Source organism: Sus scrofa, chromosome 4 (genome assembly GCF_000003025.6).
Source record: "Sus scrofa isolate TJ Tabasco breed Duroc chromosome 4, Sscrofa11.1, whole genome shotgun sequence".
Lineage (NCBI taxonomy): Eukaryota > Metazoa > Chordata > Mammalia > Artiodactyla > Suidae > Sus > Sus scrofa.
Genome location: NC_010446.5, coordinates 102,990,127 through 103,016,830, shown reverse-complemented (window position 1 = coordinate 103,016,830; position 26,704 = coordinate 102,990,127). Strand labels below are relative to the sequence as shown.

At 40.1% G+C, this 26,704-nt stretch overlaps 1 long non-coding RNA gene across 2 annotated transcripts; it reads left to right on the top strand.

Annotated features, from left to right (window-relative positions):
- On the top strand, nt 327-25,269 carry LOC110260335. Of its 2 annotated transcripts, XR_002343460.1 has the most exons (4): nt 327-1,848; nt 1,934-2,023; nt 19,618-19,762; nt 23,132-25,269. It is a non-coding gene; the product is annotated as an uncharacterized LOC110260335 (long non-coding RNA). The 2 variants fall into 2 exon arrangements; XR_002343459.1 differs by having other exon boundaries at nt 327-2,023.

Sequence of the window (26,704 nt, the reverse complement as noted above, 5' to 3'; positions counted from 1 at the left end):
TTCTTTCATTAATGTTTTTATAGATTTCAGTTTTAGTATCTTTTACCTCCTTGGTTAAATTTATTCCAAATTATTTTATTCCTTTTGATGCTATTATAAATAGGTTTTTTAATTTCTTTTTCTGTAAAGTTGTTAGTGTATAGCAATGCAAATGATTTCTGTACATTAATTTTGTATCCTGCAACTTTACTGAATTAATTGGTTATAGTTTTTGGAGTGGAGTGTTTAGAATTTTCTGTATATAAAACATGTTTTTGTTTTTTGGGGGGTGTTTTTTTTGCCTAATTTCTCTGGCAAGGTCTTTCAGTACTATGTTGAATAGAAGTGGCAAGAGGGGTCATTTTTGTCTTGTTCCTCATCTTATAGGAAAAGCTTTTAGCTTTTCATCATTGAGTATGATGTTAGCTATGAGCTTGCCATATATGGCCTTTATGATGCTGCATTACCTTCCTTCTATGACTAACTTGTTGAGAGTTTTTATCATGAAAAGATGTTTAATTTTGTCAAATATTTTCCCACATTTATTGAGATTAAAATATGATTTTTATCCTTCATTCTATTAATGTGGTATATAACATGTATTGATTTGTTTATGTTAAACTATCCTTGCATCCCAGGGGTAAATCCCAATTGATCATGGTGTATGAATTTCTTAATACACTGTTGAATTCAATTTGCTACTATGTTGTTGAGGATTTTTGCATCTATGTTCACCAGGCATATTGATTTATAATTTTCTTTTCTTATAGTGCCTTGCCTGGCTTTAGCGGCAAGATAATACTGAGATCTTGTAAAATGAGGAAGTGTTTAGAAGTGTTTATTTCACCTCAATTTTTGAAAAGACTTTGAGAAGAATTGGTATTAATTCTTCTTTAAATGGTAGAATTCACAAATGAAGTCATCAGGTCCTGGGCTTATCTTTGTTGGGAGATTTTAAATGATTGATTTAATATCCTTACTCCTCTTGGTCTGCTCAGATTCCCTGTTTCTTCATGATTCAGTCTTAGGTTGTATGTTCCTACAAGTTATCCAATTTTTTTCTAGGTTATTCAATTTGTTCATGTATAATTGTTCATAGTTGTCTTTTATGATCCTTTGCATTTTTGTCATATCAATTGCAAGGTCTCCACTTTCATTTTTTATTTTATTTGAATCTTTTTTCTTCCTATCTTAGCCTGGCTAAAGGTTAATCAATTTTTTATCTTAAAAACAAAAACAAACTCTTAGTTTCATTGATCTATTTTTTTTCTAGTTTCTACTTCATTTACTTCTATTCTGATCTTTTTTATTTGCCTTTGACTTTGTTCTTTTTTTCTAGTTAGATGAAGTGTGAAGTTATGCTGTTTCTTTGATACCATTTTTCCTTATGTAGGCATTTATCACTGCAAACTTGCCTCTTTGAACAGTTTTTGCTATGTCCCATAAGTTTTGGTATACTGTGTTTTTATTTTTGTTTTCTTTCATGGTTTTTTTAAATTTATCTTTTGATTTTTTTCTTTGACTCATTGGTTGTTCAAGAGTGTGTTTAATTTCCACATATTTGTGAGTTTTCAGATTTCCTCCTCACTGGTTGCTAATTTCATATCACTCTGTTCAGAGAAAATATTTGAGATAATTTCAATTTTCTTAAATTGTTAAGAAAGCTTCTACCAACTACTCAGCTGTGCTGATCACCTTAGTAATCTGGTTGAGGTGAGAAAAGAGCAGGCTCCTCGGGCAACATCTCACGTAATTGGGGGAATCAGGTGCTCACTCACCATACTTTCACTTTCCCTGTGGGAGACATTATGGCCTGAGGGAGTTTCTCTTGGCACTGAGTTGTACCACCTTGGGAGAGGAGTTATGCAGGTAAAGTGAAACTGTTCTTCTTACCTTCTTTGATGCATCTATTCCCAGATTTTTATTTTTTATTTATTTATTTTTGCTCTAACAGTGTGCTGGAACTTCTCTACTAGACTCCTGGACTCCCATAAAGGTACTGTCATCCCTGGGCAGTTGCCAAATTGATGATGCTTCTAGAGAGGTATGATGACAAAAAGCTTCTTTTCTTTCATTTTGCTGATGTCTTGATTTATGATAATTTCAATTCACCTGCTGTTTTAAATGTCAAGACTTTGGGATCTAAGTACAACAAAACTATCATATCTTTCTTGTCTTTTCACTTCTAGCCTGGCCTTATCACTGTTCACTCAACAGACATCTGATGGGGAAAAACTGGTGGGTACTAGACCTAGCCTGTGTTCAGACTCCTCCAGGTTTCAATCTATCATGATAGCCCATGTACACTGGTAAGAGCTTGACTCAGGCAAGTTCCTTTGCCCACAGCCACTCACTGTTTAGCCCACCTATACCCCCCCAGTGAATTCCCTCAAAGATGAAATTAGTACCAGCCATTGCTCACCTAGGAAAGTTTCATTCCTCTCTGGAATTTAATTCTCTTGCTCTTCTTTACACTCACATCTCTTTGATGATTATAAATAAAAATGTAGATTTCTTTTTTCCATTTACCCGGTATTTTCTTGAGTTACAGTGTAAGTGATACAATCCTCTTCATCCCAACAATAAGTGGAACTCTGCCCTTGTATTTTCTCTTTCTTACAACTATTCTTTATTTTAACCAACTCTCTTCCAATCTTCTTCATTTTATCCTATTTTCCTTTTGTTTTCTTGCCTCATTTAACAGAAGCTACATCATTTTCTGCCTTTTCAAAGACTCCTAAGGATGATTTTTTTTTTCTGAGAAAAATATCTTTCTCTGAGCCTTTAGGATTATTCTCTATTTTTCCTTATAATGCGGTAACATTTTCTGAATTATACATATTTTGTTGTTCTCATTGTCTACTTGGAAGCTGGCAGCATCCCTCTTTCCAATTTAAATTTAAATGTAAAGTTGATGTTCATCATGCCCAATTCAGTTTGCACTGCCTGACTGTAATTCATCTGATGAAGTCTGTTGGACTGGGAGAAGACCTTCTCTAGCTATCACTCTTTAGTTTCGAGCTAACCAGAGTCTCAAATGCAGTTTGCAGTTGGAAAGACTTTATAGAATGCACTCTTCAGTTTACACTTTACACTATACTTTCTTAGTTACTAAGTATGCCAGGTGACAACTCAGACTTTCTTCATCTTTCTTTACTTACTGTCATGTTGTACTCCAAGAGTGGGGTGAAGACTAGGTGGGATGTGGGGAAAAGAAGAATGCTCTTAGGATGGTAACTATGATATGAGGTGAACATAGTGATAGAGTTTGGGGCCTGAGATGGCAAGTTATCTTTTGCCAACTTCTTGTTGAAATACAACCATGAATAAATACCCAAAGCAAAAACAATAAATGAGGAGTTCCCATTGTGCCTCAGCAGTTTAAGAACCTGACACAGCATCCATGAGGATGCGGGTTCAATTCCTGGCCTTGCTCAGTGGGTTAAATATCCAGTGTTGCTGCAAACTGTGGCTTTGATCTGGTGTCACTGTGAGTGTGGTGGAGGCTGGCAGCTGCAGATCCAATTCAACCCCTAGCCTGGAAACTTCCATATGCCACAGGTGTGTCCCTAAAAAGAAAAAAAGAATAAATAAATAATAAAAAATGACAACAATAAATGGTCTGCTTGGCTTTATAGTTCAGAGTACAAACAAAAAGACAAGATGGCATGAGCTTCAAGTGGATTTTGAGTAGTTTGGAAGAGTACTAATTTATAGGGAGCAACCAGGAAATGGGGGGTGGGGTTGTTCTGACTCCTGGCTCTGAGAGCCCTGGAGCCTCTCCCTAAAGGTTGCTGGGGAAACAGGGTAGGGCAGAGGGGTGTTAGAGGAGTATCAAGAAGAGGCTTATAGTGAAAGAAAGTATTAAAAGAGCGGAATGGAGAGGACTAGAAGGGAGGTCCTTGGAGGGAGCGGGCCCAGGAAGAAAGAGGAGAAAGAAGAGCTGCGCTGAATATGATGTAAATAGCTGACCTCAGGGAGATGCACTTAGGTAGCAACTGGAATTGTAAGTGAGCAACTGTTAGTGAGCAACCTTTAGTGATCCTGCTAAGCCACTGGTCAGCATTGTAGTGAGCCCTTGCCCCAAGCAAGTGACAGTTAGTGAGTGACCACTGGCCCCTCCCTCTCCTCTTCCTCTGTATAAAAGGAGCCAGAATTCAGACTGAGAGAGGATGGTTTTTGGAGACACTCATCTGCCATCTTCTTGGTCTGCTAGCTTTCTGATTGAAGTCATTATTCCTTGCCCCAACAACTTGTCTCTGAACTTATTGGCCCGTTGTGCCACAAGCAGAGTGAATTTAGGTTTGATATCAGAATAAAGAAAAAAGAGAGTTAGAGAAGGGGACCAAAAGTGTCAAGATAGAATAACCATCAGTAGGATTCTTAAAGGAAGGCATTCCTTAGGTTCTTGATGTCATAAAGGAGACAAGATGGGTACAGGGAAAAGTCAAATAATAATGACACTATTTATTTATTTATCAAACATAAATTGATCCCTGTTCAGGTCAAAATGTTTTGCCATTGCTGAACAAACATTAAGTGATATGGAAACACCAAAAGAGATTTCAATGCAACTTGAAGCCTAGCATGTGACTCTGGTCTTCAGGAATTGAGAAAGCAATTGAAGCCCTCAAACGTCTATCCATCTGGCAGTGTGTGCTTGCTGCACGTTTCTTTTTTCTTTTCTTTTCTTTTTTTTTTTTTTTGTCTTTTTGTCTTTCATTATTGTTGTTGTTGTTGCTATTTCTTGGGCCGCTCCCGCGGCATATGGAGGTTCCCAGGCTAGGGGTTGAATCAGAGCTGCAGCCACCGGCCAACGCCAGAGCCACAGCAACGCGGGATCCGAGCCGCATCTGCAACCTACACCACAGCTCACGGCAACGCCGGATCGTTAACCCACTGAGCAAAGGCAGGGACCGAACCCGCAACCTCATGGTTCCTAGTCGGATTCGTTAACCACTGCGCCACGATGGGAACTCCCGCTGCACGTTTCTTGTAGCCAGTATAGGGGGCTATATACAGTAGCCCATCTTTCTTCAGGTACTTCCCTTTCCTCCTCTGAATTTAACAGATTTATGCACCTGGTCACTGACACAATGGACCTTGTCTCTTAGAGACAAAACCCCTGCTGCATGGAGAAGAGAGCATTAGAATGTTTTTTGCTTGCCAGCAGATCTAGAGAGGGACCTCAGAAGAGGGAGCAGTGGGATCTGAAGCAAAATTCTGACAACATTCAGGGACAATGAGAAATACTGATGTGGTACCTGCAAACCTCCTTTTTGATTTCTCACTGTTTCTGAGGGATAAGGGTTAGTTCCTCTTGGTTCTGAGCTCTACTCTCTTTGCAACAAGATCCCTATCCATTTGGCTTTCCAGTATAGGAAAGGTCAGCTTAAGTTGGAAGATGGTTCTACCTGGAGCTAAGCCCCTAGCATTTTAGACTGTAATTCCTAGGTTTTTTGAGTGGAAATCCTAAGCCCCTGATTCTGTTCAAAGATCCACATAAGAACTTTTAGAGGCAGTGTTCATTCCACCATCCACGTGAGCCCCTCTTCCACAGTCCCCATTTGTGGAGATCTGTTGGTTCAAGCCCTTCCCCAGTCTAAGGTCCTGAGAGAACTGGTGTTGCACACAGGGACCTTTCTTGGCCAAGTGCAATAATATCTCTTTCTTATTAACAATATATTAAGGTGCACATATTTGTTTTGTCTTTTTTTGTATAGATAAAGGCTAATTGCTAATCGGATATCAAAAGTTAAAAAAAAAAACAACTGATGGGTGTAAGTCAAGCATTTAAGGGCTGATAGACTGCTTGCCACCAAACCAAAGACTCTCATGCTGGGATAAGTTGGTCACAGAATGGGTTACACTGACACTAGATCCCTGCCAACCTCAAGAAAATTTCTGTGCAATGAGGTGCATTGTTAAACATCACACAGTCCCTTTTAGGTATTACTTCAGCTCCAAGAAACCCAAAAGTTTAGCTAACAAAATCATTGAATTCCAAAAAGCTAAGTGCACTCTCTTCCAGCACATCTGCTTATTTTATGTCTAAGAACTGTGGGTCCTAGAAGCTATAAATATCTATAAAACTGGCAAAATTCTCAAAAACAATCTAGAATTAGAATGTTCATTAGAAGGAGCATTCCGATTAGGTAAGATCATTTAAGAAGTGCATCTAAAAGTGAGAATTCCCAACTTAAACAAGCAGAATGGGATACTTGTTTTATTGGTATACAGAAGCTTCCAAAAGGCTTCAAACTTCCAAAATAGCTCCATTAAAAATTTTGTTGCAGAAGGCTAATGAAAAATATAAGACACAGATTATAAACAAAAGCCCAACAAATCAATGGCCTTACAGACACTCCCTTGTCCACCTTCAAGGGAAGGAGCCCATGCGGACCCCTCTCAGAGTTGATAGGACTCTGAGAAAATTTTTTTTGGAAACTAACGGCTATGTTATTCTCTTACATAGTCAATGGGAAACTAAAATTAAAATCAATTTCTAAAGTAATCTTGCCAAATTCTGGTAAATTTCAGAGCTTTGCTCTCCACTTTAGCTCAGAGCCTGCAGGTGGGATCCTGAGAGAGCTAGCAGAAGCCAGCAAAGGGTGAAAATTATTAGTAGAGCTAATTCTCCCCAAACTCTGTCTCTAACACTCTATCAAGAGAGAAAAATAGAATTTCACATGGTCCCTTCCTTTCCAAATTCAGATCCATCGCACTGATCCTTTTGTTCCAAGTGAACGTAAAATTCTTGTCTCATAGCAAAAAGAATTCAGAAATGAGATAGGGAGTTGGAGAAAGTAGAATGAGGATTTATTTCAGCAAGATTATGCTCTCAGAGGGAGAAAGGGCACCCAGGTGGGTAGCTGCCCTGGGTTTCTTTGGCAAACTGGTTATAAGGGGCCTGCAAATGAAGGGCTGGAATATTTTTTGGGGAAAGAGGGCTTTGGGGGTTGCACTCCCTGACTTTCATCCCAGGTCTACCTTCACAAGTGGAGGAGAGATTTTTGTCCTTATTTAGACTTGATGGGAAGTGTCATGGTATTGATGCAGGACAGGAACTTTTGATCTGCAAGGCTAATTTTACTGTAATGAGGGCATAATGAGCAAAAGGTTACATTGGAAAGCCAGAGAGTCTCACCTTTCCCACCTTTTTTTGTCTTCCTCCAGGACACTTAATACCAAAAATGTGTGGCTTCCTGTCAGTCTGGAGGTTCCTACTTTTCTTTGTCAGTCATGGACCCCTGCTGTTTACAAGAAGCCTGGTGTGGTTTCCTGCCACCTGCGCCTGGGTCCCTCTTTCTCTTCTCTTCTCTAGCTACCTGCCTGCTTTAACACGTTCTTCCCCAGGGCTAACTAGTTCCTTCTTGCTTCTCTCATGTTGTGTTCTGTGCGCTGGGTTTGGCCTTCTGCCTGCCTGGGACATACAGGCTGTCAGTTCTTTCTTTTGGCTATCTTTGGGAAGGACTGGATCTTGGGAAGGTAGAAACATTTGAATCCTCCTTGGGACACCTCTTGAATCCAAGACGTTTTTCAACATTGCCTAAAATATTTGCTATTTGTCCCAGCTGAACCCTAAGAAGATATTGAAAAGGATTTAATAATTCTATGACCAGAAATTTGGCCTGGAATTCCTGGGTGGCCTAGTGGGTTAAGGATCTGGTATTGTCACTGCTGTGGCTTGGGTTGCTCCTGTGGCATCGGTTCAGTTCCTGGCCCTGAAACTTCTGCGTGCTGTGGAAACAGCCCCTCACCCCCAAAAATAAGAAGGAAGGAAGAAAAGAAAAGAAAGAAAGAACTTTGGCCAAATTGGAAGCTAATATTCAGAGCCTGATAGAAAAAAAATTTAGGCCTCCTCTCCTAAACTAAATGTACTCAGAGGAAAAGAAAAACTTTCTAGAGCTCTCGTAAGAGGCTTTATGGTTGAATCAATCTATGAGGTCATTTAAATTGCAACTCAGTTCTTTGAAGCATTAAAAGTAGCTGTCCTTGCTTACAAATCTGCAAAACCAGAAATGCAGGTCCAAACACAGTTCAAAATTTACCTCTTTTACCAGCTACCAAACCTCCCCTTTTTATGTCAAAAGACTTGTAACTGTTGGCCTTGGGAAACCAAAATCCTTCTTTAGGGAACGTGCATTCCTTCCCTGTGCTTTTGAGATATGATTGTTCAAAGCTCTATTTACTTGGATTAAAAATGAAGACGTGCTTATAGGAGTTAAAATAAAATAGAAACTAAACCAAATACTTTCTAAGTTCTCATAATCTAGGATTAATCTTTAGTAAATTAAGGCTGTTTGAAGTTATTGGTTTAATCAAACAAGCATTTTTTAAAGAGTTGTCAACATTGAATATAATGCAAACATACAACTTGTCTGCTATTTGGGTTTATTAATCAAATAAGTTCATGTTACAAAACTTGTCAGGACAAAAAGTATCTTGGTATGATACAATTTTCATAAGCATTTTAAACCTAATTGTTGAAAAGAAATAAATAGAGGTAAGTGAATAAAGGTTTTTAGGTAAATTTTTATTAACAATAATTGTTTAATGGTATGACTACTTAAAAATAGTCACACCAATCTCTTTGGGGAATTTCACTGTTAAGAGTTTTGCTAAGTTAGGAGTTCATGTCATGTCGTGGCTCAGAGGGTTAAGAACCCAACATAGTGTTCATGAGAGTGCAGATTTGATCCCAGGCCTCACTTGGTGGGCTAAGGACCTGGCGCTGCCACAAGCTGCGGCATAGGTTGCAGATGTGGTTCAGCTTCGGTGTTGCTGTGGCTGTGGTGTAGACTGCAGCTGTAGCTCCATTTTGAGCCCTGGACCAGGAACTTCCATATGCCACAGGTGTGGCCATTAAAAAAAAAAAAAAGAGTTTTGCTAAATTAAATTAAATGATAGAAATTCATTAAATATCTGGGTCATTTCTAAATAACATAAAATACTGAAACATATTACTGATCATAGGTTTACCTAGTTTTGGCTTCTTTTCACAGAGGAATTAAAGATACTTGGGTATATTAATAAACACGTTGTACGCAATTTTCTATAAAAAAAGCATATGTTTCTAGAAATTAACTTGCCAAGCCACAGAATGTTAATATAAAGGATAGTTCACAAATGTTTACTTCTTTTTTTTAAGGTTTTATTGACATATAGTTGACTTAAAAGGTTATGAGAGGAGTTCCCCTTGTGGCTCAGCGGTTAACCAATCTGACCTGCATCCATAAGGACACAGGTTCAATCCCTGGCCTCGCTCAGAGGGTTAAGGATCCGGCGTTGCCGTGAGCTGTGGTGTAGGTCGCAGACGCAGCTTGGATCCAGTGTGGCTGTGGCTGTGGTGTAGACTGGCAGCTGTAGCTCCAATTGGACCCCTAGCCTGGGAATCTCCATATGCCGCATATGCGGCCCTAAAAAGACAAAAAAAAAAAAAAAAAAAAAAAAAAAAAGGTTATGAGAATTTCTGCTGTACAACAAAGGATTCAATCATACATATACACACACCCATTCTCTTTCAGATTCTTTTCCCACATAGATTATCACAGAATATTGGGTAGAGTCCTCTGTGCTAAATAGCAGGTCCCTACTGGCCAATCACTCCGTATATCTCGATGTGCATATGCCAATCCCAAACCCCAAGTCCATCCCTCCCCCCACTACCTGTCCCCTCTGGTAACCATATGTTTTTCACAGTCTTTGAGTCTATATCTCTTCTGTAAACAAGTTTCATTGTATACTTTTTTTTTTTAGATTCCACATATAAGTGATACCATATGTCTTTCACTGTTTAACTTCACTTTATGAGATAGTTTCTAGGTCCATCCATGTTGCTGTAAACGGCATTATTTCATTCTTTTTTATGACTGAGTAGTATTCCATTGTATGTATGTACCATGTCTTCTTTATCCATTCCTCTGTTTTTGGACATTTAGGTTGTTTCCATGTCTTGCCTATTGTAAACAGTGCTGCAATGAACATTGGGGTGCATGTATCTTTTTGAATTATAGTTTCCTCCAGATAAATACCCAGGAGTGGGGTTGCTGGATTGTATGGTAGTTCTACTTTTAGTTTTTTTTTGAGGAAGCTCCATACTGTTTTCCATACTGATTACACCAATCTACATTCTCACCAACAATGTAAGAGCATACCGTTTCCTCCACACCCTCTCCAGCATTTTATTGTTTATAGACACAAATGCTTACTTTTACTAGAAATGAAGGGTTTCTAAGGCCCTTCATTTTAAAAAAATTGATATATGTAATTAAAGCTACTGAAAATAAATAAGGCAAATATCTCTGTCTGCAAGGAATGTAGAATGTATGTATTTGGTAAAAGAAGATACGAGTAGTGAAGACGCATTCTTTGTTGAGGGGAAAGAAAGTAATTTTGTCCTAAAGGGCGGCTGAAAAAAGAGGAAAACACAGGACAAAATCTGAATGTAAATAAAAGGCAATTATTTAAGGTTTATAAGAATCTTTGGAAAGCAAATTTTATGCATTGTCTGGACAAGATAAAATCAGAATAAATTTGAGTCAATAAATTCTAGCATCAATAGTAAGCTGGTGCAAAATTAAAATTTGGTTCATTTTGGTTAATGTCCCTATAAAATGGTTAATGTCCCTATAAAAGGGACAAAGTTTTATTGGACTATTGGTGTGCCGTTGATAAGAAATTGTAAAAGGATTTTTTTTAACCTTTTAAAATAATCTGCCTAGAAAGCAAGCATTCTGTGTTTTGGCAAAATAATTTCCTGTGTTCAGAAAGCTAAATCTTTCCTTTTTAAAAAAATAGCCTTCTTAAAACAACTGTTTAACTTTCTGTACTTATCTTTAACATCTTCTTTTGTCAAAAAAAAAAAAAAAATGGAGTTCCCATCGTGGCGCAGTGGTTAACGAATCTGACTAGGAACCATGAGGTTGCAAGTCTGATCCCTGGCCTCGCTCAGTGGGTTAAGGATCTGGTGTTGCCGTGAGCTGTGGTGTAGGTTGCAGATGTGGCTTGGATTCCGCATTGCTGTGGCTCTGGTGTAGGCCGGCGGCTACAGCTCCAATTAGACCCCTAGCCTGGGAACCTCCATATGCCGAGGGAGTGGCCCTAAAAAGACCAAAAAAAAAACCCAAAAAACAAAAAACAAAACTTCTTTTGTCACTTTGATTCAGTAGATAACTAAGTTTTATTTCACAGTTACCTAAGATTCCATTTGACCCAGTGCTTTAAAACCTTCCTGATATTTTTTAAACAAACTTCCTCAAAATCAAATTCTAAATGAAGTCTTTTTTTTAACCTCAAACTAACTTTGAAATGTTCCAGGAAGTCCTATTTCAACATTTCAAAAGATTTTTTCTCTCTCCCTATAAAAACAGAGATATTAAAATAATTAGGCTTATTTGATACGTTAAAATACAAGGGAAGCATTGATAAATAAGAATGCCTTCTTTATGTTGTGTTTATATAGGTATATGTTATCAGTGTCGTCGCAATTATGAGAAATTCTTGAAAATCTGATATGTTATGTTATAATATTATCAGTCAAAATTCCAATTATTATTTTAAAATATGTATCACAGAAATAATCACATTTCCTTGTCAATTCCACTATAATGAACTCTCATCAGATCTTTAATAGTGGGCATCTTTTAAATCTTTTGCCATCTATAGACAGTTTCTGTTTTACTCAGATACTTTCATAAAAATTTTTTTGCAAAAGTTCTTCATCTTCAAGGAGATTCATGAAAAGGATTTTTTTTTTTTCATCTTTTTAGGGCCGCCTCTGTGGCATATGGAGGTTCCCAGGCTAGGGGTCTAATTGGAGCTATAGCTGTTGGCTACACCACAGCCACAGCGACATGGGATCAGAGCTGCATCTGTGACCTACACCACAACTCACGGCAACACCGGATATTTAACCCACTGAGCTAGACCTGGGATGGAACCTGCATCCTCATGGATGCTAGACAGATTCGTTTCCTCTGAGCCATGATGGGAACTCCTCATGGAAAGGATTTTTGGCATATACAGGTTTCTGATTACTTTAGATTGTAAAACTGAACTGGGTAAGAAATTATAGAAGTCTAATGGAAAAATCAATGGCTTCCTAAAACTGCTAACAGAAGATCAAGATCAACAAGAATTTATTACATGGGACTAAGGAAATTGAGAAGGATTATTATTTTTGAAACATTGCTGATTCTTTGTTTTAAGGAAAACTCTCAAGTTAACTATGACAGACAACAATCTTGGTACAATATACCTGTGCAAACAAGAATAAAACATTTACTTTTTCTCTCTACTTGATCCCTCCAGAATCTGGAGGTTTAAGTATTCCTTTCATGGTAATACAGTTAGTCATTTGCATAAGTTCAATGAGAATCTGTTCTCCTTGTAAAAGGACACAACTGGAAATACTGCCCATATTACCAAGGCTTTGATTAGAATGTCATACTTAAGAGAGATATGCATAGCCTCAGACAGATCCAGAGAGTTTTAAGGAATGCTTAAACTTTGGCTTGGCTTCCTGGCCTTGAGAATTTCTTAGGAAGTTCAGTCAGAGGTTCCTTATAAAAAGTTCCAACAAAGCAGTCTTAAAAGGAAGTTATACGGTCACTCACTACCCTTGCTGCATTTATGTAAATAATCAGTCCAAGCCTAATGCAAACAAATTACTTCTATTGTGATTATACTTAGAAAAAAGAAAAAAAAATGGAGTAATTATAGAGAGAAAATGTATGTTTGTATGTTTCAGATATTAGTTTCTAGTTCTCTTAATTGTCTTTGAGGTTTTGTTATATACCTGTAAACTGGACTGGATCCTGAATTCTTCCAAGTTTTTTCAAATATCTGGTTACGACTCTCCACATCAGTAAAAACAACGACTGCCCTTAAATCTCCTTGGAAGGGATTATACCAGCTCCTCCTCACTATCCCTGGCAGCAAAACTGCAAGGACTCAAGCCTTGGGAACACATCATAAGAAGACCTACCTGACACCTGGTCCTGTACAAACACTGGAGGCCTCCAAATCAAATTGACTAGGAAGAGAAGTAGCTCACATCAAGGTAGACTGCTTCTTCCCAAGAAGCTGGGTGGAGACTTTAACTAAACATGAAACCCTTTCTTCTTTTCTTTCTTTTATTTTGGCATTAGCCTGCAATGATAACTCTTTCACTTGTACCTCCCAGGCCACTGCCAAGACTTTTCAGACTGCTAGATTTGTCATCAACTCTGGTCTGTCCATTAACAGTACCCCTTTAATACAAATGGCTTGTGCCCAGACAGAGTTTGTGTTTGCGCTGGTTATCATTCGTCTTGGGCCAATGACTATCCAGATAGTTGGCACACAGCTGGGCAATGCCTCTCAGGCTCTCTAACTGTGCCCCTAATCACCCACAAACAGACAGAGACACCTCACAGGTTGTCTTCCCTGCATTTGCAATGTCAAGTTAAAAAAAAATTACCAGGAGGCGTTCATGATACAGGATTACTTCCTTTGTCAGGATCCTAGTTCCCTGCTTAGGAGTAAATATAAAGGACTGATCATGAACCTCTCCTTAACTTTTGAAAGTATTGCAAAGTGTTCCAAAAGCAATAGATGTCCGACAAAAATCCTTAGCCTCTCTGGCCAAAGCTGTTCCTGACAATAGGATAGCCCTTGGTTATCTTTTAGCTGAGCACAGATGTGTCTGTGCTGTGGCCAACACCACCTGGTGCACTTGGATTAGCACTTCTGGGCAAGTTGAAACTCAATTACATAAGATCACTGAGCAAGCCACGTGGCTTTAAAAGGTGACTTCTTCAACAGTTTCTTTGACATATTTGATTTTGGGTCTTGGTAACCATGGCTTCAAAGTACTCTCCAAACTTTGGGAATTGTCCCGCTTACTATAATCACAATAATTTCCCTCATGCATAGTATTCTCTCAATTTCTTTTTCTTTTTTTGTCTTTTTAGGGCTGCACCCACAGCATATGGAGGTTCCCAGGCTCAGGGTCAAAATGGAGCTGTAGCTGCCAGCCTACACCACAGCCACAGAAATGTGGCATCCAAGCTGTGTCTGCAACCTACACCACAGCTCAAGGCAACATTGGATCCTTAACCCACTGAGCAAGGCCAGGAATCAAACCAGAGCCCTCATGGATGCTACTCAGATTCATTTCCACTAAGCAGGACGGGAAAGCTCTAAATGCATGTTCATAGCCACCAACTGTCAAGGAAATCATCTCCCTAAGACTGGAATGTCAGAAGAGGAACTTAAAAACTGTGAGCCTGGAGTTCCCGTTATGGCTCAGTGGTTAACGAATCTGACTAGGAACCATGAGGTTGCGGGTTCGATCCCTGCCCTTGCTCAGTGGGTTAAGGAACCGACATTGCCGTGAGCTGTGGTGTAGGTCGCAGACATGGCTCGGATCCCGCGTTGCTGTGGCTGCTGGCATAGGCCAGCAGCCACAGCTCCTATTCAACCCCTAGCCTGGGAACCTCCATATACCATGGGAGCAGCCCAAAAAATGGCAAAAAGACAAAACAAACAAACAAAAACTTCGAGCCTGAAGTTATGACTGTGAATATCCTGGAGATTAAGCAAACGATGCCATTACCCATGGATATCACACAGAAGATGGACAAAAGCTGCAAGAACTACAGAAAAGTAGGTGAAAGTGGTGCTAATTCCTTAAATTTTGATAGGGTATCTGAATTAAGCTGAGCGTCTGACCAAAAGGGGGGAGTTATTTAAAGATACAACCAGTCCAAAATGGAGCTACGGTTTATAGGCCCCACATGAGCAAACCAAGAGTTAATACATAACCTAATTATATTTCAACCTTCCCCAGGAATATGATCTTTAATCAGCCAACCTGAAATTTCCTGGTCAGCACTAGGAAATCCACTGATAGACTGCTTTCATTCTCCTTAGGAGGGCAACCTTGCCTAAAACAATGCATTCATTGCTAACAATTTCCTTTTTTTTCAGCTCCTTCTCTTCCTTTAAAAACCTTTTTTTTTTTTTTTCCCCTTCTGCATCTGACAGAGTTCCTCTCTACTCACTAGATGGAATGCTGTCTGATTCATGAATTGCTCTATCAAGAAAATCAGCTCTTTCAATTTTTTTTTTTTTTTTTTTTTTGTCTTTTTGCTATTTCTTGGGCCACTCCCGCAGCATATGGAGGTTCCCAGGCTAGGGGTTGAATCGGAGCTGTAGCCACCGGCCTATGCCAGAGCCACAGCAACATGGGATCCAAGCCGTGTCTGCGACCTACACCACAGCTCACGGCAATGCCGGATCCTTAACCCACTGAGCAAGGGCAGGGATCGAACCCGCAACCTCATGGTTCCTAGTCAGATTCGTTAACCACTGCGCCACGACGGGAACTCCTTTTTTTTAAATTTTTTATTTATATATTTTTTTGTCAGAAAATCAGCTCTTTTAAATTTACTCAGTTGAATTTTGTTTTTCAATAGAGTTTAGGAAAACCACAAAGTCTAGAGAAAGAGGGGACAAAAGCCACCTCTACCATTGCATTTCTAGCACTTAGCCTCTTGGGGAGATGGATGCAGCAGGCATGAGGTTCTCAGGCTCATTCCCTGGCTTGAATGCCACCCCCATCAAATCACATTCCGATAATAATTTCCCTTTCTGAATAGACTTTCCAACAGAGGAGAGGTTATGCTAAAATGGATATTTGGATTTTATTTCCAACTGGAAATATAGACACTGGCGTCTGCTTTAGTGTGGGTTGTTTGATAACAGTCTTCCTAAGTACAATCATCTTCGTGAGAACTAAAAAGCTTGAAAAGCTGAAAAACAGACTTGGTTCCTGATTATCGCAGCAAGACATGAGGAAGTCTCAACTACACTTTGGGTCTTCACTCTAACTTGAATATCCATGTGGACCCTAGCCCAGGAAGAGATGAAATAATTGGTATATCTGTACCTGTGCTTTTGTGTTAACGCTGACTACATTATAGTGACTTGTGAAAATTAATAACCCACAATTATATTTTCTATGGTAAGGTACCTAGAACCAATTAATTATTATATATACAAATGAAATAAAAGCCAATAGCAGCTGAAATTTTTAAAGCTGATACTTCTATATTTCTGGACTTTTCTGACACCCCAAAAGCAGCCTGCCTCTCCCTTTCCCTAATCTTCTTATCTCCCTTTCAGAATTTCTTTCTCAAATACAGTGAACCAACCCTTCCACAACAATAAATGCCTTTAAACTCTGTGCACAAATGATGAGATTTGGCTCTGAGGAGTTAAACTGAAGTGAAAGTCATACATTTCCTGTCATGAACATGTGGAAATGTTCTTCCACAAAGAGGACTTTAGCTGGTGTCCTAAACACTCAGAAAAGCAATGCAGATATTTCATAGACTGAAACGCAATTCTTGAATGTGGCAATAATTCTGCATGTAGGAGTAACACTGAAATTTATAAACAAAACTGCACACATTTAACCCTAGAAACCTAAAAAAAAAAAAAAAAAAAGAGCTGTTTAATTCAGCATATGCTGAGAACTTTGCTTCAGAACCTGAAGCCAGGTCAGAGTTGCTTGTTCTCACTTCTGTGACAGAACCCCTTAGCCCTCCACCACGTGGTGACGGGCGCTCTGTCAGAATGATCAATGGTCCCAGCAGGCTCAGTGCATGGAAAAGCCTCTCTTGGCCTTACAAGAGGCTCAGCCTGGGAGGATGGCCTGGGGGCTGACCAAGAGAGAAAGAGAAAAACCACTAATAAGATCCAGCTGGAACAAATAGCCTCTGTTTATTTTGGGAAAATAATGTTATGTCATCATGATACATATCTAACTCTTGTGTTTCCAATGGTACAGGCCAGATATGTGAGCAATAACTCAGACACAGATCTTCTCCTAGAAGATGGATTTATCTGTTTTGATGATCTTACTCTTTAGGTGTGCCTTGCATTAAGCAATTGCATTATCAAGAACTTCAAATTTCAAGTAGTGGAAATTTAGAGAGGCTGCTTATTTTCCATAAAGAGATCAGAATCAGAAGTAAGTTTAAGTGACAAATGATAGGTTTAATGGCAGCAACATCCTTTGCACCTTTAGTAGAGAAGAACTGGGTAACCAAGGCAACGAAGGCACATCTTTGGTTTTGGTCTGAGAAAACATGAGAGGAAAAAAAAGAGCTGGGAGGCCACTGGCACAACGAGGAGCAGCTAAAGGAGCAGTATGATTATCTAAAATGCCCTGAAAGGAGTTCCCGTCGTGGCGCAATGGTTAATGAATCTGACTAGGAACCATGAGGTTGCGGGTTCGGTCCCTGCCCTTGCTCAGTGGGTTGGGGATCCGGTGTTGCCATGAGCTATGGTGTAGGTCGCAGACGCGGCTTGGATCCCGCGTTGCTGTGGCTCTGGCGTAGGCCGGTGGCTACGGCTCCGATTCGACCCCTAGCCTGGGAACCTCCATATGCCACGGGAGCAGCCCTAGAAATGGCAAAAAGACAAAAAAATAAAATAAAATGCCCTGAAGTAAGTCGCCCTGCCATGAGTCAGGCACAACACCCAACAGCATGTCCCCCAGGATAACTAGTCACCACACTACCCTCTCACCTCCAGGATGGATGCAGAGCTTTGAAATATGTGGCCTGCAGGTCAAAAGTGGCCCAGACATGTGTTCTCTTTGACCTACTTAACGATTTTTTAAAAAAAATTGAGCGTGCTAAAACAACAGACACCCAAATTTCAATTTCTAGTTTCTTTTTCAGGAAATAATAATAATAAAAAAAAGAATGACTGGGTAAGGCTGACCTCATATTCTATATGGTACCAACTGGCCAGAGTTCAGCAGCTGCTGCTCCTTTAGAGCAAAAGCAATGCTTTGTGCTATAGTGTGTGGTGATGAAAAGAGGACTCAAGCCAGCTGTGTGAACTTGGGCCCATTTCTTAACTTGATGTGACTCAGTTCACCTGTTCATTAGCTGAGGCTCGTAATTGTGCCTGTCTCATGGGTTGTTGTGAAGACTAAACAAATTAATAAGTATACTGTGCTTCCACTACTGCCAGGTAAATAGTATATTGTAAACATTTGCTGTTATTATAATACTTATAAGTATGCATCACTTTTTCTTCTAAATTATTTACATCTGTTCATTGCTGAATCCTCATAATAACCCAGATTTTAGGAATGAGGAAACTGAGGCACGGGGAAGTTAGGGAACTTGCCTAACTTTGTCATATAATTAGTAAGTGGCAGAAATTGCTCTGGGATGTAGGATCTCAACCGCCATGCTATCAAGCAATGTTCTTTTAGGTGGAGCACATACTTTTGTTGGCACAATACTGGCTATTTACACACTGTATATGGTCCTCTTCTTCTATCTCCCCACCCCCACCCTGCACTCCTTCAGGTTCTCTTCCGGGTGTCCTTCTCCTGCAGAGTAGATGTGCTGCAGAGCTGATGGACAGGCCTCCATGTAGAGCATCTCTCCTAGCGAAATCTTTACGAAGAGCTGAAGACAAACAGTATCTGTCAAGAGTCTACTCTTGCATGGGTGGTCTATGGTAGTGAAGTGCAGTCCCCTGATGAGGGCCTCAGATCATCTGAAACTTGTTAGAAACACAAATTCTTGCCCCCCCCAAATATGCCACTGAATCAGAATCTCAGGTATACAGAGTTCAGAAATCCGTGATTTACAAAGCCATTCCAGTGATTCTGATGCAGGCGAAAATCTGAGAATCACAACTACAGGGTCATGTTCTTTCATGCAAAATAAAGAGGTTCCACGTTCAATGGTGATGGATAGCCATGTCAGCTCCTACAGAGTTGGCCAAGAGAAGGATGTAGAAAAATCTCAAGAACACTTCAGTAGAAGGACCAGTTGGGAACAACACAGTTTTCCAGTGAAGCCATCAGGGTGAAATAGTAGGAAATTGTGTAGGCAATGAATTAAACTACACTTTTAATTTTTGTCATATAAATGACATGCTTCCTCCAGGATGGAACGATTAACCTTTGGAGGCCCTCTGCTCAAAACTATCATCTTAAATTTAAAATAGCTGTTATTTTCTGGCAATAGTTAGATATAAGGTCCAATCGTCTGCAGAGGCCAGTATAAAGGAGAACACGCATCCACATAACTCTGTGGTAGTGAGTCTGCAACGAGGTCATCCAAACGTTGCTTTATAAAATTACAATCTGTCACAACTCTGGTTGTAACTGACAGAAACTCAGCCCAAACTAGCTTAAGCAAAACAAAACATCACAACAGTCATTCTGACCACATTTAGGTGCAGAAGATGAATATGCTTTTGGTATAAAATATACAATAAACCAGTTAATTTTATGTGGGTCAATAATACCTACTCAGAAGAATCTAGTTACTGATTCTGACTTCCTAAGAACTGAGCCAATCCTAATTAGGTCCCTGATGACCTGACTTCTTATAGTAAGAAATAATCCAATGAGAGATAAAGCCCACCTGTGCGGATAGAGCCTTACAGAAGAATGGCCACAGAAACCTAGCCCTGCTTGAGGACAGTAGAAAAAAGGAAGAGGAAACATAATGCAAGTCTGAGGCCTGGAAACAGACCAGGCTCTTGCTCTTTGGTGTAACACATATTCTATTTGGATTACACCCGGATTCAACCCTATTTCCCTAATTCTCCTAGGATGGACATTGGGGACCTTGCAGCTGATCCATTGTCTAGGAAGAGCCATTAGCATGACATCTGAAGTCAGCCAACTTCATCTGGAGGGAAAGAATGCTCAAACCTTGAAAGCATCCTGGCCTGGAATTGTGGAAAACAGAATGAGGTGAGTGTGACACTTGCTTCTCTAATATTAAAACCATCTGATAAATAAGTGAATCCTCTCCTCCTTTTTTAGAGTGTGTGGCCTAAAGAACATTTCATTTCTTTAAAACTTATGAGTAGGCCATGGAATATTTAGCCAAGCTGGTCCAATTGCTCTTTTGCAATTCCATGTTAAGGAGTTTGGACTTTATCCCAAGGGCAGTAGGAAATAATTAATGATTTTCAGAAGAAAAATGACATAATCGGATGTGAGTTTTAGAAAAAATGACTCTTGGAGTTCTTGCTGTGGTGCAGTGGGTTAAGAATCCAACTGCAGTGGTACAGAGTGCAGGTTGGATCCCTGGCCTGGAGCAGTGGGCTAAAGGATCTGGCATTGCCACAGCGGTGGTGTTGGTCACAGCCACAGCTAGGATTCAGTCCCTGGCCTGGGAACTTCCAGATGCTGCAAGTGCAGCCTTTAAAAAGATAATAAGGGAGTTTCCATTGTGGGCTCAGTGAGTTAAGAACCTGATACAGTGTCTGAGGATTCTGGTTCAATCCCTGGCCTCACTCAGTGGGTTAAGGATCTGGCATTGCTGCAAGCTGTGGCGTAGGTCACAGATGAGGCTCGGATCCAGTGTTGCTGTGGATGTGACACAGGCAGTTCCAGTTTGACCCCTTGCCTAGGAACTTCCATATGTCACAGATTTAGACTTAAAAAGAAAAAAAATTAAAAACTAATAAAATAAAAATCGACTCTGGTTGCTGTGTGGAGACGAGAATTATTCTGCTCCCTTATAAAATATCAGATTAATACATCAAGAACTACAATTTGTTAAAGAGTAAGCTTGCATGAAACTTGTCTGAAATATCAGACAAGCTAACAACCTACAGAAGATTGTCCATTTTTAAAATGTGTAATAGGTGATGCTTTTGTTTCATAACATTGGGTTCAAACCTGTGGAGTTAGCTTATTGGAAAGAATCAGAGTGCAGTTAATACACACTTTGAATAGTGATAGAGGAAAATTTCGTCTTGATTATTTAACATTTTAAGTAACCTATATTAGGAAATGTTAGTGAGTCAAGGCAACACCCCTAGAACTTCAGAGCTGAGAGAAACAAGCCTCTGGAGCATAGATTGTAACTGTAATTCTAGGGCCTCTTTCAACCAGAACCATGTTGTGGTCCACGACCCTAAATGTATTCTTTTTTTTTTTTGTCTTTTTGCCTTTGTCCAGGGCTGCTCCCGCCGCATATGGAGGTTCCCAGGCTAGGGGTCCAATCAGAGCCGTAGCCACTGGCCTATGCCAGAGTCACAGCAACGCGGGACCCAAGCTGTGTCTGCAACCCACACCATAGCTCACGGCAACACCGGATCCCCAACCCACTGAGCAAGGCCAGGGATCGAACCTGTAACCTCATGGTTCCCAGTCGGATTCGTTAACCACTGCGCCACAACGGGAACTCCCTAAATATATTATGTATGTTTTCAAAACCAGAAGTGTGACCTCTTGCAAGTATTTATTACACCCAGATTTTCTTGAGGCAATAATAAGTTTATAATGAGATTTAAATTTGATCAGTTCATGGGTCATAGAAAGGGAGTGCCTCACTTTGTTCTCTTTTACCACTCAACACACCCACGTAGAGTTTATGGTTTGTTTTTCCTTTGGCTTCCTAACATTCTTGTCAAATCAGGAACTGAGAGATTAAGACACATTTGCTCAAGAATGAAGCAGACAATGGTAGACCCAGTTTATCAACAGATTCTTTGTAAAAGGAAAAAGGGAATAACTTATCTAAGGAGAGAGAGTAGGCATCAAATAATTAAGCAGTGGGTGAACGACGGTATACTCTACAAATATTGAGTTATTTACAAAGATGGTATGTGAAGGGCACTTTTAAGACTGTAGGAAGGAGACTGTTCTTCCAGTGACATAAAGGCCAGTAGCAGCAGCAGGTAAACAGCCTCACTACATCCTTAGTAAGTCAGAACCCTCTCCAGCTGAAGTCTTGGCCCTAATTAAATCAGTTCTGGGCTTTTCAAAGGTTTCTAAATCAAGTCCTTCAGAAACTTGCAGTAAATTTTTGTTCTTGCCTCTCAGTGATGGTAGCTCAGTCTTCTAGAAGAGATTTGTACAATTCTTCCTTTTGTCTCTATTTGTAAAAAGTCCTTGGTTCCTCCAGGACATCGGTGTCTTCTCCCTACTATAGGAGGAAACTCTTGCCCTCCACTCCCACTCAAGGTTGTGAGGGACAGGTTCACAGCAGGGCAACTGGTTTAGTCATGCAACTCAAAATTGCTGAATACCCAAACTAAACTTAGACCAGGGAAATACAAAATGTGCTCTCATGTTTGGCATTACATAAGCTTCTATTATCATAGAATTTAGAATTCAGATTCTTGTGGTATGGCATAAGCCACAAAGAAGTGGAACTAAAAATCAAAACCAACTTAGCCTATCTGAGGTGACCACGTGACACTCCCTTAGTCCAGCAAGGCATGGCCAGCAGGGCTCTGCAGAGATGATCTCACACATGGTCTCACCTAAGGGCATGGATACAAATGCTGCTCACATTGATGCTAAGATGGATACATATTTATATCAAAACCAAGAGCCTTCAAATAGATCCTCCACATGGAAAGCCTGTGACTTCCTATCCAAGAGTATGAGGTGGCTTCTTTTCAAACATTTATGAGCAACATAAATTTTTGGTTTGCTCTCCCAGGTGAATTGTAACAACTCTTGATGGGAAGGATTCCTCCAGAGAGAGAAAAATATCCCAAGTCACTATTAATTACAAGGAAATGTACTATGACATATATCTCTTTGGCTAGAAAGAAATGGCATTCCAATTCTGAAATAAAACTGAGTGAGCCAGCTCTCAATGGAAACCGGAATTAATTTGACCAAGAAAGCCTAATCAGAAAAGTACCTACCAGTTCTGAGCTGTTGTCAGACTTCAAATAAATTGGAATGGAACAACAAGAGTTAAGGCAGGAATGCTCTCTGAGGCCAGCTGAGGACAGGGAGACTCGTGCTGACAAAGAATTCAAGATGACTGAGGACTGACCCACCCATAAGACTTAGCAAATGGGCACCGTTTAAGTAGGCAGTAGGAAATGAACACAATATTTTGGTCAATTCTTAGCAAAATTCTGTTGAATGATACGTGCCATGTTTTGTTGACAAAGGTCGTCCAGATTAAGGGCCAAGGCAAATACATGCAAACTCAAACCCTCTCCAGAAGGTGAAAGCAATGCAAACATTCATTGATGGATGAATGGATAAACAAAATGTGGTATGTGGATACAATGGAGTATTATTCACCCCCAAAAGGAAGGAACTTCTGACACATGCTATAACACATGCTCTCCTCTTCCATAGGCGAGCATGCAGCAAGAAGACAGCTATCTATAAACCAGGAAATGGGCTCTCACCAGACATGGAATCTGGTGGTACCTCGATGTTGGACTTCTCAGCTTCCAGAACTGTGAGAAATGAATGTGTTTGTTTTTTATTTTTTGCTTTTTGGCCACACCCTCGGCATATGGAAGTCTCCAGGCCAGGAATTGAATCTGAGCTGCAGCTCTGACTTACACCACAGCTGTGGCAACATCATATCCTTAACCCACTGTGTCAGATTGGGGATTGAACCCATCCCTCATCAATGACCCGAGTGGCTGCAGAGGCAACACTGGATCCTTAACCTACTGTGCCACAGTGGGAACTCCTTTTTTTTTTTTTCCAAATAAACGTTTTTTATGTAAGCCACCCCACCCAGTTTATGGTATTTTTGTAATAGCAGCCTGAATGGACTGACATGGAAGTTGTTGTTTGATGGGTTAGAGTTTCAATTTTGTAAGATGGAAAGAATTCTGGAGATTGGTTCCCCAACAATGTGAATATACATAACACTACTTAACTGTATATGTTAAAATGGTTAAAATGGTAACTTTTATGTTATGTGTATTTTGACACAATTTAAAAAAAATTAACAGATGAGACTGCATTTTTCTTTGGCTGCACTCACAGCATGCAAAATTTCCTGGGCCAGGGACTGAACCCACACCATAGCAGTAACCTGAGCCACAGCAATGACAACGCTGGATCCTTAACCTGATGAGCTACTGGGGAACTCCAAAATTGCATATTTTATATTGGTGCAATTTACTGTCTTTCAGTTATACCTCAATAAAATGGTCTTTAAAAAATAAAGAAAAAGCAACACCACCAGGTGGGTTGGCGGGGATGAGGCCATTGTGCCTGCATGGTCAGAGACGGCTGCAGAGCTCCACGGAGCACCTGGACCAGATGGCTGTGGCTGGACACATGAAGTATGTACCGTGAGGTATTCAACACTAGCATTCTGTTACATATAATGTCTTTCTGTTCTTGAATCCACTTCTAATGATTTCATGACTTCAGGTCCTCATTTTCTCTTATTTATATTTTTCCAATAACTCCCTAAATTGCTTTCCCAGCTACACAGGCACATCACTGGATGTGGTGAATGGTGACCTTTGAAAGTGCAATTTCAGTAGAAAAGATAGGATATAGATTATAAGTCATAATAATCATCACTAAAATTTATTACGCTATATTCTTAGTTGTCTCTTTTTATATAACCCTAATAAGAATCCTATAAAATTATACACACTTCACAGATTAAGAGTCAGATGTTGAGAGTAGTTAGCAATTCATCCACAGTCCCTAGTCTTGTGCCAGACAGGGTCCTAGCAGAAGGCAGAATTTCACTCAGATGCTCAAATTAAAGATATTATAATGAATGGGCCAATTTCAGGGATTGTGGGCTGGGTTAAGGAAACCAAGAAGAAGTGTCAAGTCATCCAAAGTCTAAAAAATGAAAAGCCATTTCTATTTCTATATGTGAAGGGGCCAAGGGAGGTAACAGACTGGGTGAAAATTGGATGGTTATAGGATTCAGACCATACGACAATGTTTGCGAACTGAAGGGAAGAAAGTATTAGAAAGGGAGAGGTTGGAAAAGGGAGAGCTAAGAGAGCAGGAGGAAGCAGGAATGGGTGAGGTCAAGAGCACAAGGGGAGGTAGCACTGGAGACAGGAGAGAACCTAGCCTCCTGGCAGAGCCGGGAAAAGACGGAGAGAGGAGTGAAGGGAGCATTGTTGTTTGAATGTAAAGTAGCTGCAGGTATCATCTGGGAGGAAGGAGCCTGGGATTCTGTAGGAACCAGAGAAGAGCCTACGTAACAGCTGTTGTGGGAATTTGACAGAAACTCAACTAGGGATGGAAAAATAATTACAACATGGTGCTGTGGGCCACACAAATGCCTGCATAACCCAGATCTGCAACATGCTCTGCAGCATTGTCACAGAGCAAATATAACATATCAACTTTTACCCTTTCCTAAAGAAAATGGAATTGAAATGGTTACCAAACCATCTAAGAGACATTTACTTCTAGAATTATGGCTACTAGCACTCTGTATTAATCACTGCGTGTGTGTGTGTGTGTGTGTGTGTGTGTGTGTGTGTGTGTGTGTGTGTGTGTGTGGAGATTTTGTATATAAAGCATTGGGTTTTGGGGTTTTTTTCATCTTTTGTCTTTTTAGGGCCGCACCCACAGCATATGGAGGCTCCCAGGCTAGGGGTCTAAACAGAGCTGTTGTTGCCAGCCTACACCACAGCCACAGCAACACCAGATCCGAGCCATATCTAAAACCTACACCACAGCTCACAGCAATGATGGATCCTTAACCCACTGAGCAAGGCCAGGGATCGAACCCTCATCCTTATGGATACTAGTTGGATTTGTTTCTTCTGTGCCATGACAGGAACTCCTAATATAAAGCATTATATATGAGATTTATTATGAAGAAATGGAGGCTAAGTTCCATGATCTGTCATCAGCAAGCAGAGACCCAGGAAAATCATGGTACAATTCAGTCTGGGTCTGAGAACCAGGGAAGCTGATGGTGTAAATGCTAGTCCAAGGCAAGAGAAGATAAAATGAGATGTCTCAGCTCAGCAATGAGGGAGAAAAGGTGGGGGGACAAACTCTTCCTTCCTCTGCCTTTTGTTCTATTCAGGCCCTCAGGGATTGGACGATGCCCACCGATATTGGGGAGGGAAATCTGCTGAGTTCACCAATTGAAACGCTAATCAATCTCATCCAGAAACACTATCACGATGTAAGCAGAAACAATGTTTAATCTGGGCACTCAATAGCCCTCTCAAATTGGCACATAAGATTAACCATCACGAGTCCTCCCCTTGTTAATTTGGCACCTACACTTATCTCCTTAAATAAAATAAATCTGCAAATAAAGATGACAACAGGTCATAATTTCACCTAACATGATACAACTATCCTGCATACAACCAAAAATGCACCAACTCCTTCTCCAGAAAGGGAGATAAAGTCCTCGAGTGATATTTACTCTTCTTGATATTCATAACTTAAACACAATGATGAAAATTAACAATACTTAAATAGTGTGATATAAAATCAATACATCTCATGTTACATGATAAGGGAATAAGAGAGGAAAAAATAAAGATTATCTATCTAACTATCTAATTATCTAATCTATCTATCTATCTGTCTGTCTGTCTATCTATCTATCTATCTAACCATCCATCCATCCATCCATCCAGTTGTTTTGGTCCCTGCCTGTTGATAGTGATGTTCTCAGCTAGGAATGTGTGAGGCACTCCCCAGGCAGCATTTGCTCATAGACACAAACATTCACTCCATCCCAGCCCTTGTGGTTCTTATGGTCACCAGATACATCTTAGCAAAAAACTGCCTAGGTACCTAGAAGAACAAGAAGTAATAAACTCGCAGCCCTAATGGGTATATGGCATACCTGCTGGCTGCAGAGTGAGTTCAAAGATAGAGAGGGACAGAGGAAGCGTGGACTTAGAACTCCGCCTTTTATTAGGGTCTGAGGGTGAAGTTCCTAAGGTTTTGTTAGTT